The 18,510-nt window shown below is 31.8% G+C and overlaps 1 protein-coding gene across 6 annotated transcripts in view; it reads right to left on the bottom strand.

The window, feature by feature from the left end:
• Nucleotides 1-18,510, bottom strand: part of LOC115888107 (spectrin beta chain) — a 100,297-nt gene that overhangs the window by 62,710 nt on the left and 19,077 nt on the right. The window contains exon 1 of one of the 6 annotated variants that reach the window (XM_030907685.1): nt 6,926-7,055. The exons of the other annotated variants lie outside the window; for them this stretch is intronic. The gene's annotated coding sequence lies outside the window, so the exon portion shown is untranslated. Of the gene's footprint in view, nt 1-6,925; nt 7,056-18,510 lie in introns of those variants that run through there. 6 annotated transcript variants of the gene reach the window in all.

The following is an 18,510-nucleotide window of genomic DNA, read 5'->3' as shown; positions in this document are numbered from 1 at the left end:
ATAAAATAATTTTTCTTCGTTTTTTTAAATGGAACACCCTGTATATTATTTTTTCAGTAGATGGAGAATTAAAAAATAAACATTTTTTGTATTTAGTACAGTATTTCAAAATTTTGGCATTGGCATTTTCCACAGTAAATTTTCATCAAAGCCATCTAATGATTTTTCTCTGGTATTTTGCCATTAGAAGCGTCATATGTATCCGGAAGACTATTAAAAATTTTGAAATAGTTTAAATACAAAAAAAATGTCCATTTTTTAATTCTCCATCTAATAAAAAAATAATATAGAGGGTGTTCCATTTAAAAAAAAACGAAGAAAAATTATTTTATATTTTTGAAAGTTTGGCATAAAATATTGAACATCCTGTACGATCTACGATTACCATATTTATAGCAAAGTAAGAACAGACCATCTAAAGTAAATATATAATATAGTTTTGATTTCAGAACAGTTCTTGTATTTTTAATTTTTTTTTAAAAAGAGTTGAAAAATATATATTTTTTATTTATTTTTTAATATCTCTGAAACTATCGAAATAGATTTACTCATATCTTAGGATTATGTAAAGTGATCTGAAAGGAAGCCAAAAATGCAATAATATACAGGGTGTTCCATTTAAAAAAAATCATCCAGATCCACTCACACTTTTTTGAGCCACCCTATAGAAGTTAAAATATTTTCCGGAAATACATCCTGGTACTACATACTTTAGGTTTGCACTTAAACAAAATTCTCAATTTGTTTATTCTAGGAGCTACAGATGCCCGACGCACTTTTGCCGGACCCTGTATGTTGTTCTAACCAATAAAACAATATCAGAGACAACATATACCGACTTTTACCCATGAGTGATTTTTATTGTGATTTTTAATATCCCGTACAGTGCCTGTCAAATCATTTTTGATTATACAGGGTGTTTTAAAAAATCTGGTATTTGTGGTTATAACTTATAACTGATTTTTTTAAATATAACAACCTATTTTTCACTTTATTTTTAGATTCTGCGTAATATACCTAAAACTAGTAGTTTTACAATTATGTATTCCAATTTGTTTAAAAAATATTAGTTCTTAGTATGGCAAAAAATTGTCGGTGGCTCTATTATTTCATAACTTTCAGTACCCAAATCTGGTAGAGTTTTACAGAAATTAAGGGTAAGGGAAAAATCGACAATGTCCATTTTATAGAAATGTTTATATTTTGTAGAAATACCAAGTCTTAAACACATGCTAAATTGTAAGTAATTAAATAAAATAATTTAAATTACAAATTAATTTAAATACAAGGTTTAAACATCTATTTATTTGCTGCCATATCCTACTCACGCATATCCGCTCACTGTATTTAGATACGGTAAATTGTGACGTTAAAAAAATTCTGTTGAAGTTTATTAAAAGAATGACAATTGGCGTGATTTAAATCGCATCATTTAATGCAGTCACATACGTCAATCGAAGGTACATTACATATACTTTCATTAATATTTTTATTATGAATTATACTTTTTTTGTAGTTTCTTTTAGTCTTTACGTGAGTATAATAATTAATAGAGACATTTAAATATAGACTGTTTATTTTTTATATATATTTTTTTAAATATAGACTGAAGGTGCCCGGTGGCGTAGAGGTACAGGCTCTAGGTCTACCAATCTCAAGGTAGTGGGTTCAAATCCCACACCCGGCATTTCATCAGCCGACTATTCTTATTAAAATAAAAATAGTTTGGGTACCTAGGTCGACTCAGCCTGAAATGAGTACTTGGGATTCACAATCCTGAGGTAATAATAGGCGGTTGGAGCGTAGTGCTAGCCACATTACCTTCCTTGTATACCGAACGGCTCTAGTATGGCAAGCTCTACCTTGCTACCACAGATTAATATTGTTTGGTTTGGTTTTTGCTGCTCCCAAGGCGTTAAACGGGAGCTATTATTATGATTAAATATAGACTGGCCAATAGGGAGGATCCTTGACAGTGACATTTGTGCCTGTCATTTTTATTCACTGGCAAATTGTATTTCTTGATATTTTTTGGATATCTTCTGGCGAAAACCTGGCTTGTATGACAGACTTTATAGGTATATCCTTTTTAAAGGGCTATATTATTTCGACTATTAGGTAACATATAGGAAGTACCACAAAAAGTTAAATACAAAAGTTAGAGGATTTTTAAATTTCTATTAGCGAGTAATAAATTTAAGTATACAGGGTCGGTCATAAGTATATTATTGTATATTTCAATTCTTCCTTCAATTCTAAGCAAAAATCGAAATACACGCAATGTACCTCAAACCAATCATTTCCGAGTTGACTTTTGAACATATCATTTGAACAATTTGATTTAATTAATTTCGATATGTTCAGTTTCATTTAATGATGCCATTCTGCCGAAACTGTGATACCGTTGTAATAGATTTTTAAATGCCTATTAGCTACTACTAAATTTAAGTAGGTCGGTCATAAAGTTGGTTATTAGTTACTACTAAATTTAACAGGGTCGGTCATAAAGTTGTGGCACATCAAACTTTTTTTCTCTAAATGAAACCCCCTGTATATTATTGCATATTTCAATTCTTCCTTCAATTTTAAGCAATAATCACAATATACAATGTACATAAATTCGAATTGAAATAAAATTTTAAACGAAAATTTTGTAATTTCCAGACATGATATAATCTCATTTTATACATCTATAAATGCTAACTTAAGAACTAATGTCAAATATTAAGTACCACAGTTTCGGCAGAATAGCATCGTTAAATGAAACTGAACAAATCGAAATTAATTAAATCAAATTGTTTAAATGATATGTTCAAAAGTCAATAACTCGGAAACGGTTGGTTTGAGGTAGATTGTGTGTATTTCGATTTTTGCTTAGAATTGAAGGAAGAACTGAAATATGCAATAATATACAGGGGGTTCTATTTAAAAAAAATAAAACTTGGATGTGCCACGACTTATGACTGACCATGTATACTTAAATTTATTACTCGCTAATAGATATTTAAAAATCCTATAACTTTTGTATTTAACTTTTTGCGGTACCTCGTATATTTTACCTAATAATCGACCGTTTCCATACATAACAGCGACCCGGTATAATGGTATGAAGAAAAAAAGATTGTTATGATTTTGTCTGGGGTAGGTAAAGCATCTTTATATATACCTCAATATATAGCCAAAACAATGCATTAACTTGTTTAGAAATTTTAATATTTCTTATGTCTATAGACATTATAAACAAGAGGGGAGCGAAAGCCTTCCACAAATATTTCCATAAGGAAACTAGGTCTCTGAGAGTGCCTTCTGGATTGAAGAATAGAAAAATAAACTGAAATCCGATACACAAAAGACAAGCAGACTGGCGACGGCCTTTTTGGCGCCTACGAGTCTAGTTAATAGGTCTTTCTTTTCTTTTTTAAATGTCGATTACCCGTTTCGATCAAAATTTCATTGCTTAGTTACCGAAAAATAGAAAAAAAAGCGCACACAGGGTCCGGGTATCTGTAGCTCCTATAATAAAATAGCTTATAACTTCTTCAGGGAAACTAAAAAAATGAGTGGATCGAGATATTTTTTTTAAATGGTTACACCCTATACAGGGTGAGTCTTAAATAAGTGCAAATATTTCGACACCAGGAACAAGTCTATGAGGTTTTTTCGCTAAAAAAGATGTTGAAAATCGTGCATTTTCTTTTAAATTTCACTGTATATTTTTCGAAAACTTTTTACTATTCACCGCAAATTTTCCGGTATAATTTCTTAATCTCTGATATTACCATAGTTATTAGTTACGGCTTTACTCTATGGTTACGGCAATAAAAGGGATGCAAATACAGAAAAAATCCGGTAGCTCTCAAAATTTTTTCAAAAAAAATCAATTTAAATAACTCGGTTATCTTGGACTTATCTGAAAAATGGTTAGGTTAGGTTAGGTGTAGAAAATATGTTTCTTTTATCGAGATCTACATCTTGCAATTTTGGCTTCCTTTTTGACTACTTTACATAATCCTAAGATATTATTAAATTTGTTTTGACAGTTTTAGAGACATTAATAAATAAATTAAAAAAAATTAAGCCTATTTTAACAAAATTACTAGAAATACCCTGGAATCAAAACTATATGCTAGTTACCTACTACAGTTGGTATACACTTACTTTGCTAAAAATATCGTAATCTTAAATTATACAGGGTGTTCAAAATTCCACCCCAACTTTCTAAAAGACGAATTCTTTTTTCGTTTTTTTTTTAAATGGAAACTATGGAAATTATAAAATTGTGTTTATCTCAGCAAGATCGAAATGAACAAGATATCAAGATAAAACTTTTAATCGGCATTAAACGGCCTACACAAGTTTGATAACAAGAAAAAAAAATCAGTGGCGCACATGTTTTATTTAGAAAATTATTCTAGTAATAGCCCATAGGCGCGTCCCTGGTGAATCTGTCGGCACTTCTTTAGCATTATATTATGTAATACTTAAAGTAACTTTCACCCTCACTCAAAATGTCATTCGAATCGCTACAGGCGCTTAGAAGCAAATTATAATAAAACGAAAAAAAAAGAAGACTGTAACTCCATGTAGCTACGAAACAAAGCAGAATCGGACCTATGTTAAAATAAAAAAATAAATGTTATTTTTACGTGAGTAATCTCTTCACGTAAATCACTTCTGACAGTAATCACATTGCTAAAAATTGAACAAAGACGAACATTAGTGCAAAGTGGTATAAAAACACAAGATGAAAAAGATAAATATAGAAAAATAAATACAGAGATCAAACACAGTTGCACCATCGACAAGAACAACTACTATGAAAAAATATGCCAGGAAATAGAATCTCACGCTTTCACAAATCAACCAGGGGACCTATTTAAAAAGATAAAGTACCTCACAAGAGAATTCAAGCCAAAAACGTGGGCAATAGAAGACGATCGAGGACAACTTAAAACCGAAATTAAGAAATAGTGGAACGATGGCGAACATACTGCGGAACACTGTATAAAGAAAAAGATCCTCAGCCTAGTTGCTCTTTCCACAGTGATATAATTAATGAAGAACCAGACATGCTGAGATCGGAAATTGAAGCAGCAATAAAAAACGAAAAACATCATAAAGCCCCGGGACCAGATCACATCACGGCCGAAATGCTCCAAGCGTCGGGAAATTTTGGTGTGGACATCTTGCACAAGTTATGTAATATGATATGGCATACTCACCAATGGCCATCAGATTGGACCGATTGTTCCATAATAACCATCCACAAAAAGAGATCTCTAGCCAAATGCGACAACTTTCGTACCATTGCGCTAATTTCACATGCCAGTAAGATTCTTCTTCATATCATTAACGAAAGGTTAAAACCGTATATTCAACCACAAATCCCTCCAGAGCAAGCAGGATTCACAAGAGGTCGAGGAACACGTGAACAAATTTTGGATGTCCGTCAGATTATCGAAAAGGCCCGAGAATTTAACAATCCTCTCTATATTTCTTTCATAGACTATCGAAAAGCTTTTGACAAAGTCAAATGGTCAAAACTATGGATGGTTCTTAAAGAAATGGGCGTGCCTCTTCATTTGATTTCATTGATCCAGAATCTCTATGTAAATACCAAAAGTAGAATTACCATCAATGGCGTTACTTCGGAAGACTTCCAGCCTACCTGTGGTGTTAGGCAGGGGTGCATACTATCTCCTCAGTTATTCAATATATATATACTGAATATATCATGAGAAGGACATTGGAACATTGGCAAGGGGGGATAACAATTAATTGTCACAAAATTACCAACCTCAGATTTGCAGACGATACGGTCCTTCTAGCGGGAAACGAGGAAGAGTTACTGCAGCTTCTAAAATTGGTTGAAGACGAAAGCGAGAAACTTGGACTTGAAATTAATCCCTCTAAAACAAAAATTATGATTATCGACAGGTAAAACAACAACAAACCTGATGTAGTAAGCATTGGTCGTTTTGAGGTTTGTAATATCAATATATATATCTTGGGTCACTTATAAACAACACGGGATCGTTAGAAGGGGAAATAAGAAGAAGATGTGAAATGACAAGAGTGGCAGTGCGAAAACTCTCAAAGATATGGCGAGACAAAACATATCTAAACACTTAAAAAAAAGGCTTGTTCACTGCCTAATATTTCCTATATTAATGTATGGCTCCGAGTCCTGGACGATGAGACAGTCAGAAATGAAAAAAATTGACGCAACTGAGATGTACTGTTGGCGACGAATGCTCAGAATTCCCTGGACTGCCCGGCGAACCAATGAATCCATAATCCAAGAACTCAACATCACAGAACGCCTCTCAACTTCTATACAGTCACGTATACTTAAATATTTCGGTCACGTTATGAGGAGGGATACTGACTGTATGGAAAAACTCATTATACAGGGCAAGGTTCCGGGAAGAAAACCAAGAGGCCGCTCGCCCTCCCGATGGATAGACCAGCTATCAAAAATCACCCACAAGCCACTGCACACGCTTGTACATGAAGCACAAGACAGGGAATTATGGAGACAAACCTCACACATCACCTGACCACTACATTCCTTTTGTAGGAATAAAGACAGATAGAGAGAGAGAGAGAGAGAATCTCTTCACGAGGGATGGTACACGTTTTGTGAAACACCCTGTACAGTTCATTTCCTTAAACGAATCAAAAATCGACATCTAACAATACTAAAATGCTTCATAAAAAATTACCACATAAAATGTGAATATTAATAAAATCAATAATTATTATTGTTGGTCTTTAAATTGGTCTTTTGAACAGTTTTGGCAGTGACTCCAGTGACTTCCAGTGACTTCCGAAAAACAAAAACATAAATACCGCCAATAATATATCCACAGAATCGTACTACTACTAACTACACACTATATGTATCGTACACTGCAACACCTACTTTTAATTTCACATAATATACACTGTTCCAACACTTTAATCGAGCAAGAGTGCTACAGGAACCGAACACATTTACAATCAGCTGGAACGACCACGGCGCAATCCTGTTGCCAGACAAAAGGGAATTCCGTAACTGTAACCGAGTTACGCCAGTAGAGTCTACGAACCTCCGTTCTTAGTAAAAAGCACTGCGATCGAAGAGAATCATAGAAAAATTAATGTGCTAGACAGAGACGATAAAATTGATCACAGCGAACGGAGCGCATTTTCATAAGCGACGTACATACACTTTTAGCGGTGCGTCACACGCTAACCTCCGACGTGAGACAGAGACAGAGTATAGCAGTGTTGCCAGATTGAAAAAGAATGTCGCAGGAAGTTGATAGGTGGTTAGAATTTTCATTTAGGGTGCATTCCGTTGCTTACCTTGGTTATGGTTTTATGTTCCGTTTCTATCGGTTTCCTGAAAGTTTTCTTATTACGGAACACGGTTTCTGAAAAATCGGATATAACTGTCACCCTTTGAATAAGAAGACTAAGGAAGGAGCATAATGCTATCCATGTATTCATGCATGGTGGGCGGAAAAAGCACCATAAAAGCACTCTAGGGTGGGGATCCTTGACAGTTCTGTTTGACGATTCATTTGACACATTTGAATTTGATTTGAAATTTTGTGGATTTGTCAGTCTTTACGGAGCTTATTTTATGTTGTTTATTATTTATTCTACTACTGATAGTTGTATAAAGGTAGTTAATCTAGATGGAAATTGTGGCATCACTTAATTAACAGTGACACTATCGCGATTTATCGAAAAAGACTCTAAAATAGTTGGTTGTGTAGCGTGCGGTAGATCTCGGCAAAAATTGAGTGAAATAATGGAACAACTTTTCGCTAGTAAGTGACTATATAATATACATACGTGTAGTAAACCGATCATTTATGAAATTCACTTAAATTAACTAAATTATATATTTTTCTTGCATTTTAGCTTTTATTTATTACTTGTCAAAGATTAGATGTCAAAGAATTTAGATACGTTAATTTGACTTACCTGCTTCAGTAGCGTATCGGATGTTTGTGTTAATAAATAATTATTAACTTATCTATTTTTATTAGAATTATATATTTTTATAACAATTTTAATAACTACCAACATTCACAACGTAAAATAAAACAACAAATTATTCAGTCTACCCCACGTCTACCCTACATCATAGTTTTACATTTTTTAAATAAAATTAGAACGACACTGATAAACCGGAATTTAAGTCGGCCATATTTGAGGCCTATCGCGGTGTACCTAAGATTTTTGATATGCTCCTTCCTTAGTCTTCTTATTCAAAGCTGTCACCAAACAAACCAGCGCTAAAAGGCTGTTTTTTTCTGGTTTTGTTTGTCAATCAATGTCATTTATGTGACAGAAATCAAGCAAATATTGGAAGTTCGAGTGAAATTCTCATTTAATTTCTAAAATTTGTAATAATATTTTGTATTTTCATCCAAAAGCAGTGGAGGTAGGCAGTAAAGGTAAATAAATTTCATTAACTAAATAGAATGACTTTTTAGGACCATTTAAACTTATCATGCAGCCATTGTTTCTTAAAGTCGGGAACATTTAAAGAAAACATCAAAAACAAGACAACAAGTAATCGTGAATGTTTTGTAAACTATAAAAATATAAATATTGATTAGATTTGTTTATTTATTAGTGATCTGTTTTAATATTGGATCTGCAAATATTCACTTCAGCTGTCTAACGAGTTTAACAGTTTATTAATAAAGTACTTTTCAATATTAAACCTCATTGAAAAGAAGAAGCAAGCGTAAATAAGAGAATAGGTACATTAAAAATGCATAAAAGATAAATTATAATAGAGGTATTGAAATTTAGAAAACATCAACATTTGACGTTTCCAGTATTTTACCAAATCGTTCCGTATAAAACCGATGTTTCGAACCGCTCTTTGCCGTAGTTTACCGGTCTGGTTCGCCTGGTTTTGCAACGGAATACAACCTTAATGTTCTATAAAAATTTATAAAAAACACTAACTACTGTCGACACAAACGACTAAAGAATACAAGAACCAATAACACCCGAGACCAAATTGTTACAATACCTTCTAACAGTGTCGTGACACATATTTTTCTTAACTTAGCTGCTTGAAGCTATATTTACATTTTTGATAAATGTTTTAACTACGCCTATGATGTATGCTGCTTATTTAGGTGGTATAGTAATTACTTACAAAAAAAACGTATTAAAATGTTAACAAAAGCTTCAAAACTAGTATCGACGTATAGCACATATCGAGTACATATAATATCAGAAAAATAGTTATCAAATTCAATAAGAAATAGTTATTTTTTATACAAGACGATAAAATGGTATTCTATCGTCGACCGAAAAGATTAATTCACGAGCGATAAAATCGCGACTAAATTAATTTCGGGAAAAAATATTGTGCTGGGTTGGCGTTGGTTTCTATAAAATTTGACAAATAAATAAAGCTGTTTCTTTAGTTGTCAGTTTTGAGTCAATATTTTTTAATTCTCTTTCGTATCGATTGCTGATTGAATTGGAGTCAGAAATCAAAACGAAATAAGTAAATTACCAACAGATATTCAGGCTGAGGCGACAAACGCCATCGCCATATCCAAACTACTTCCATTTAAATCCCGAATAACTTATGAAAAGGAATATAAAAATTTTCAAAAATGGAAGCAATTAAAAACCTGCGAGAAGAAATAAAATTTTTAACCTATCCTCGCTGTTAAAGTATCATTAAATCTACCCTTACGGTTAAAGTACTATTTTATCTACTATTTTTGATAGATTTAAGGCAATTTTAACAGTTGCTATGGAAAAAAACGCTAAAAAGACGGATTGGACTGTTTATTAGGGTGAGCAAAAAAAAACTAACCTATGGAATTTATGGGTTAAAATGAACCTAATAACCGAGAAAAAAATATCCCCGGAAGGCAGGATTTTTAGCTCACTTAATTTAAAAAGCAAAACCCAAATTAAAATTACCCAATTCTAACGAAATATAAACAGACCCGACAACGCCGCACCAAATCGCGACTACGTGCCTCGTTTTCGTAAGCGCCTCGCGCAAATCGCGGCTAAGATCGCTCGGATAAAAAGTGCGTTATAGAATCCGGTCCCCAAGTACGAGAGAGACGGAAAAAGGAGGTTCGAGTGATCGGGTGGCGTTTTTATAAAAACGGATGTGGACAATCGATCGAGTGGAAGCGCCTCCGGGTCGCCGGCAGCGTACGCCGGGCCAACGAGCTGCCAACGCTGTTCTGCGGGATTCGTGTACGAGGACCGATCAAAAAATAAAATGAGAAAAAGAAGAATTAAGATATAAAGTATAAAGCCCCATCAGAGCAACATAGAAACTATTTAGCAGCGTATACAGGGAGGTCCGAACTGTATTCCGGAAACTTCGGCAGCATATTCCGCAGATAAAAATACGTAAAAAAGTTCGTATAAATGTATGTCCAAAAATGCTTAGTTCTGGAGATACAGGGTGTAGAAGTTTCATTCTTATTACAATTTTTTTCAAATAATTTCTGAAGTAATGTCAATATTTGAATGAAAATTGGTGTCTGGGAGTTTATTGACAAGAGAAATTTGATTTTGATGTCAATATGATTCCTACTTGTAGAGGGCGCCGCCTACATATTTTTAACTGGTTTAAGAGTAATAACTTTTCGTCCGTACCTGTATAAAACTACTGAGTAAAAAAATATACATTTACGACGTTTTTTACGTAGAAAAAGTCTCTTGGTAAAAATCGCTACGAGTAATGGTTCTCAAGATATTTTGAATCCAAATTATCAATACCTGTCGTCAATGACATAAATTAAATATGTTATTACTAATACTATAATAAAATTATATAAGAGTTTCTTGCCTTGAACTGCTAATATAGAAATTAATTCCACGCTGTGCTCGACATAATGTGGATCAACCTGCTCTCACTACCGGTTTCGGGGCCCAACCCCATCATCAGGTGAGCTTGGGTCTTTCCACAATATGTCGAGCACAGCGCAGAGTATATATACACGACTTGTCGTAAAGTAGCGGTAAGATATTAAGTCCCGCATCGCGAGATAGCGGCCTGCGTGCAATGGTAGTACTTTCGTACCACCGAGGCACAACTATCGATAGTAAATAAAGGCTTTTTTCGGCTAGCCAAAATTATATAATGGAAAATAAATTTCTTGCAGTTTTTAGGTATATAATAAAATTATATAAGAGTTTCTTGCCTTGAACTTCTAATATAGAAATTAATTCCACGCTGTGCTAGACATATTGTGGAAAGACCCAAGCTCACCTGATGATGGGGTAGGGCCCCGAAACCGGTAGTGAGAGCAGGTTGATCCACAGTATGTCGAGCACAGCGTGGAATTAATTTCTATATTAGCAGTTCAAGGCAAGAAACTCTTATATAATTTTATTATATACCTAAAAACTGCAAGAAATTTATATTTTCCATTATATTACTAATACTTACATAATACTAAATAGTTATTAAAGTGGAATCATTAATTTGAAATGTTTTGTGCCAAAAGTTCAACAGAAACTGTTTTATCATCATTTTTTCGAAGAAAAATTTATGATTAATTTTAAAAAAATAAAAAGTTCCAAAATTTATCATTTCGGTCAAATGTTTATTTTTTGTCAATAATGACATACATTGACTATTTCCATTTTAAATATCGTGAGAACGGTTGCTCGTATTTTTACCAAGAGACATTTTTTACGTTGGAAATGTATATTTTTTCACTAGGTGGTTTTATACAGGTACGGGGTACGGGCGAAAAGTTATTACTCTTCAAAGCAGTTAAAACACATGTAGGTGACGCCCCCAACAAATAGGAGTCATAATGACATCAAAATCAAATTTCTCATGTCAACAAACTCCCACACACCAATTTTCATCTAAATATTGACGTAACTTCAGAAATTATTTGAAACAAATTGAAATAAAAATGAAATTTCTACACCCTGTATCTGCAAAACTATGCATTTTAGAACATACATTTATACGAACTTTTTTACTCATTTTTATCTGCAGAATATGCTGCCGAAGTTTCCGGAATACAGTTCGAACCACCCTGTATATTATGTTATTATACAGGGTCCGGCAATAGTGCGTCAGGCATCTGTAGCTTCTAGAATAAAAAAACTTAAGAATTTTGTTTAAGTTTAAACCACTTGGATGTATTTTAGGAAAATATTTTAACTTCTATGCGAATGAATTCAAATAAAATTAAAATTTACTGTGGAAAATGTCATATGAAATATAAAACCGCGAATATCTGCACAACCGTTAAAATTTTTGAAATACTGTAAATACAAAAATTGTTCATTCTCCGCCTATTAAAAAAATGATATACAGGGTGTTCCATTAAAAAAAAACGAAGAAAAATTAATTATTTTATATTTTAGAAAGTTTGGCGTAGAATTTTGAACATCCTGTATAATTTACGAAAACAATATTTATAGCAAACTAAGTACGAATCATCTGACATCAGAAATAATTAATATACAAGTTATGCTGATCACTATGAAAGAAAAATCTATTACCATGTAGTTGACAAAAGTTATTATTTAAAATACAGTTATTAACGACACAATTACATTTCATAAGTAGTACTACAGGAATGTCGAAATGACCATACCGACTGATATTTGACCTCAAGTTTTATTGAATTTGCTTCGGTTAATTATCCAATTACCGTCTTTTACTACACCGTCATAAAACGACGAACTCTAATAGCGCAGCGCTCGTAATAATTCTATCGTAAAAATTAAATTTTTAAAATATACAGTGCGTCTAGAATTTCGTAGAACGGAACAGATAGCTAAAAATAGAAACATTTTCTTCATAGAAAAAAATAATGTACATACAGGGTGTTTCCTACGATGCACAGTGGTTCCCCTTAATTAGCTGCGCGGTAATAACTGTTAGATATCTAGATATAGCTTGACTGCACTTTTTTTAATAGAAATTGATAACAAATGCTAAATAAATGTATATAAAAAACTTAATGTAATATTTATTAAAAAAATTGGGCCCAGTTCGTGTGATTTGCATTTTAAATTCTAACCATTCGGAAAGGTATACATAGATTATGTTTGCACATAGTACATGTTTTTTCATATTGAAGAGGTCAAATTTATTTTAAATGTTGAAAAAATAAAAGAGACACAGTTGTTTCATTTTATAAATACAATTTTATTGTCAATTGATATACAGTATATCCACGAAATAAGTTGACACGAAGAGGAAAAAATAAGTTACTTTTATTTTAAGACAAAAAGTCAAATAACCACCCGGTATAAGATCCGGCGGCAATTCGCGGCAGCCAGTGGCAATTAATTTATATGCAATATACTTTAAGCAACAAGTATTATCATGTCGTTTAAGAGGATTTGAAAGGGAAAGTAGTTAAAAATCTTAAAGAGTGACAAGCAAAAATGTAAAAATACTATTTTTGTTGCCTTCAAATAAATTGCCATAACCTAATATTACTTAGGTTTAATTAAGTGCCAAGAAAAAAAAACAGTTCTTTTTACCTTCTTTTCGAACGTCCATTACAGAAAAGGCAACAGCTTTTATCAATTTTAGTAAAATAAGTAATTAGTTGGCGTTATCTGAAAACTTTTTATGTGAGCTTAATTCCAGTAGCAAAAATGTGACATTTCTAATAAAAAAAAGTGCTACACTAAGCTTATTGATTTTGTTGTCATATGTCAAAAATGACAGATATGACACAAACATATGTTTTTTTAAATGGAATCCATAGTTGGCTATGACTTTATAAAACGCGCCATTAATAAGCTTTTCAGCGGTAATAAGCTATAATGTTTTTTTTTCGAATAATTACTGACTTATTCTTATCTTTCTTGATTAATTTCATTTAGTTGGCATGGTGTTTTATTTTGTTATGATTTATAACTTATAGAAAGACAAAATATATTATTAAACGGCAAAATATATTATTACACAAACTAAAAACTTAAAAAAAATATATCACTACATACACTTTAAGTTATTTTAGAAAATGTTCACGAAATTTTCCATTGTTATGAGTAATATAAATGCATCATTTTAAAACTGAATTTCTAGCTATTCCCACAGAACGACCAGTCGACTTAATTAAACTTCTCCTGTACTGCCTCTTCGAGTGCCTCTCTTAATTCATAAGTTCTTTTGTAAACCTTGTTGTTAACCGTATCGCCTGAAAAAATCTAAAATGAATAGGTCAGATGATCTAGGAGGCCCATGCAATTGGTCCACCTCTTTCTATCCCTGAGTCTACATAATTATGATATAAATTATTTTTAACATTTCTTTCATTGTGGAGGGGGGGCTGGTGGGTCATAATGAAAATCATGTTGGAACCACTCTATTAATGCGAGAGTATCTAACTAAATTTAACTTTTCTAACATGTCTTGAAAACAGTTCTCTCAAAAACGTAAACGTTTACCGGTCAACGTATCCTCGAAACTGCATGGCCAAGAAAAGTTGAACCAATAATCTTACAGACTTTTTTTCATTTGAAAAATTCATATTTACAATTTTCGTTTATTCTAATTTACAAAGTTTGGATGTGACAGTTTCACATTTCTGAGAGCAACGACGATTGAACTTGTTTCCATGACTAACTAAGTGAAATTAGTCAAGAAAGATAAGAATTGGCTATAACCATAGATAAAAGAAAATAATCTTCTATTAAGATAGATATGAAACTTAATAGTAAAATTTTGGGTCAAAGCGCCCCTCCGTGTTCTTAGTAGAGACTACGTTTAACCCAGCGCCTTCGCCTTTTCTGCTGTAAATATTTTTTATGTTTATATTTGATTTCAAAGGATTTAGTTTTAAAGTTACACTGATATATTAGTATATCAGAGTAACTTTAATAAAACATAAGAATATATATATTTTACAGTTTATTAAATATAAATTTTGACTACAAAGTAAATCACAATATTTGATAAAATTTATAAGTATACCATTTTTACAGTTAATAAATAATAAAACTATTTCTGACTATGATATTTAAAATTTAGATAGACAGAATATTAAAAACCATACCGGTATTTGCAGACGCAGGCTCAAATTCAACAAAAACCAAAATTTTTCCTGCAAAAATCGGGCTTTTTCACAGAAAAGGTATTTTTTGATTTATCAACAATCATTGTCAAGTTGACAATATACAGGGTGTTTTCTAATTAGTCTAAAAAATTATGGTGTGATTCCTGATGTGTTCTTAAAATAATTTTTATAGAACCATTGGGTCTAAAGTACTTCCTTTCTGATCTATAGGGTGTTAAAAATTAAAAAAAACTCGATATTTTGCTTAACATAAATGGTACACTACTGCTTTTTTAAAGAAAATATATTTTTTTCTTGACTGGCCATCCTTTTTCAACAAAATTGATCTTTTGAGTTTTTCTTGTTCATCAAACGGTTGCCGAGAAAAAAATGAATATACTTATTAAGAGCCCTCCTTAAGCCGTTTTCTAACGATTTTTTATTTTTTAGATTAATTAGGAAACACCCTGTATATGCATATCACAGGCAACCAAATAAACTAGTAACCTCTAAAAATTATTTTCCCTGCCACTAGCGATATACCGTGTTTTTAGTGAATACTAAATTATTTTATCAAAATTTCACCATATAAGTTTCCAGGCAATGGCTATAACTAAGTAATTTTGTGAAAAAAACATATTATAGCTTATATCGCTGAAAAGTTTAAAAAATGGCGCTTTTTATGAAGTCATGGCCAACTATGGTTTCCGTTTAAAAAAAAACATATGTGTTTGTGTCTTGTTGGTTTGTATTATTTTTTTTATATTTAGATGGCAAAGAAATAAAAATATCTCAAGGAAATTACTGTTTCTAGCACGGTTTCTAGTATTTATAAGCTTCATTGTTTTACTTATAAATAGGCACGTTATTCATACAGTGTAGTGCATTAGAAACGGCGTTAAAAGCATTAATTACAGCCAGACAATGGATGCATCTGTGCTTTTCTGCGAGATAACGGCAGGCAGTTACACCATTTCTCAATTTATACCATAAAACGGGATTTCTTAAAATGATATCTTCATATACCAAAACTGCTATAATATTTAAATCAGTTGCAAATAATTGTCAGTTATTGGCTGGTAGACCCATCAAAAATTTAGAAACCACCAACACCTACCAATTAAATTTTTGGTATATAATAAGTTTTATTTCTCTCATACCTTATCAGGAATTTTAACTTTAATCATGATAATAATTTGAAAAAAAAACAAATCGCTATACAGGGTCCGGCAATAGTGCGTCGGGCATCTGTAGCTCCTAGAATAAAAAATTTGGAAACTTTGTTTAAGTGAAAACCTAAAGTATGTGTTTAAATGGAACACCCTGTATATTATTGTATTTTTGGCTTCCTTTCAGATTTTTCATAATTCACTTTATACATAATCCTAAGACATGAGTAAATATATGTATTTCAATAATTTCAGAGATATTATTAAATAATTAAAAATTATATATTTTTTAGCCTTTCTTAAAAAAAATATTAATAATACAAGAACTGTCCTGAAATCAAACTGTACTTACTTTTGCTATAAATATGGACATCGTAAATCATACAGGATGTTCAAAATTCTACGCCCAACTTTCTAAAAAATAAAATAATTTTTCTTCATTTTTTTAAATGGAACACCCTGTATATTATTTTCTCAATATATGGAGAATTAAAAAATGAAAATTTTTCGTATTTAGAGTATTTCAAATTTTTTAACGGTTTCGCAGATATTCGCGGTTTTATATTTCATATGGCATTTTTCACAGTAAATTTTAATCAAAGCCACCCAATGATTTTTCTCTGGTATTTTACCACTAAAAGCGCCATATTTATGAAATAATACTGCGTGTATCTGCAAAACTATTAAAAATTTTGAAATACTATAAATACAAAAGATGTTCATTTTTTAACTCTCCATCTAATAAAAATATAATATACAGGTGTTCCATTTTGAAAATAAAAGAAAGAAAAAATATTTTATATTATAGAAAGTTTGGCGTAGCATATTGAACATCCTGTATGATTTACGGTTACCATATTCATAGCGATCTAAGAACATCTAAAGTAAATACCTAATAGAGTTTTGATTTCAGAACAGTTCTTGTATTTTTAATTTATTACAGAATTTTTTTTAAGAAGGACTGAAAAATATATATTTTTGATTTATTTTTTAATATCTTTGAAACTATCGAAATATATTTACTCATATTTTAGGATTACGTAAAGTGATCTGAAAGAAAGCCAAAAATGCAATAATATACAGGGTGCTGTTTAAAAAAATCATCCCTATCCACTAACACTTTTTTGAGTCATTCTACAGAAGTTAAAATATTTTCCTGGAATACATCCTCGTACATATTTTAGGTTTGCACTTAAGCAAAATTCCCAAATTTTTTACTCTAGGTGCTACAGATGCCCGACGCACTATTGCCGGACCCTGTATATTATAATCATGAATCGTTTCAATTCTGTGTTCAATAATTAAAAGAACTAGAGCAAAATGAATAAATATAGTTTTTTTAAGCTACACGACAGGTATTTTATGTTTTATCCAACTGAACTGAACCTGCCGATTCCAATTTAGACCCGACAAGTTCATTTATTGTTGGAGCGGAGTTTCTAAAGCGTCATCGAAACTAGTTAATGAAGTTACTGTTCTAATTTACAACCCGATATTGCCCTAATTTCCTGTGAGGCCTGCTGGAGTTTCAGAACAAGCGATACAGGAGTGTCTCTTAAACATAAACAGACAGTTATTGATGTGACGAACAAAATAAAAAAAAATGTTTGAATAAAAATTTCCTGATTCCCATTAAAAATGAAATACCCACTCTCGAATCAGTTAAAACCATAGACTTAAAATAAAATATAGACTGAGCATCTCATTCATAAATAGCTGGAACATGCGGTCAGACACTGTCTTGTTATGGTTTTAGGTTATAACGAATGCGACACGAGCGATAGATAGGTTGTCTCTGTCGTAACGGTCGTTCCCTGACGACTCTGTCGAGAAACACAACACTGTCTTTCGTTTCTCAAGTACACCTGAACTCTCCGTATCATAGCCGGGTAATTTTTTTATTTTAATGAAGCTATAATTAAATTAAAAATATATCGTATTTTTTATATTTTATTAAGATTTAGGACAGGTTTTTTAAATAAAAGTTTAGAAAAACAATTTAGAGTCCAAAAAGGATAAAAATAATAAAAAACACGTTATAGAAGAAATTTTATAATCGAAATTAGGTAATTTTTGAAATTAATAATAAATTATTAATTTTAGTCAAACTTTTACAACCTCTAATATTAATCAAAAAACAGGATCTATTCCACAGATATAATAGAATCGGCGACAGGGAGAGAAAAAATATGATTGTTGTAATTTTTTTTCTGGTTAAGTGATGTCTTATTATGTAAATTAGAGAAAACATAAATCTGTTCCATTAAAGCAAGGAAGGTGATAGGAAGTGGATAAAATAA

Source organism: Sitophilus oryzae, unplaced genomic scaffold, assembly GCF_002938485.1.
Source record: "Sitophilus oryzae breed Bouriz unplaced genomic scaffold, Soryzae_2.0 scaffold_684_pilon_pilon, whole genome shotgun sequence".
Lineage (NCBI taxonomy): Eukaryota > Metazoa > Arthropoda > Insecta > Coleoptera > Curculionidae > Sitophilus > Sitophilus oryzae.
The sequence above is the reverse complement of the archived record's forward strand: the minus strand, read 5'-3'. Positions and strand labels throughout refer to the sequence as shown.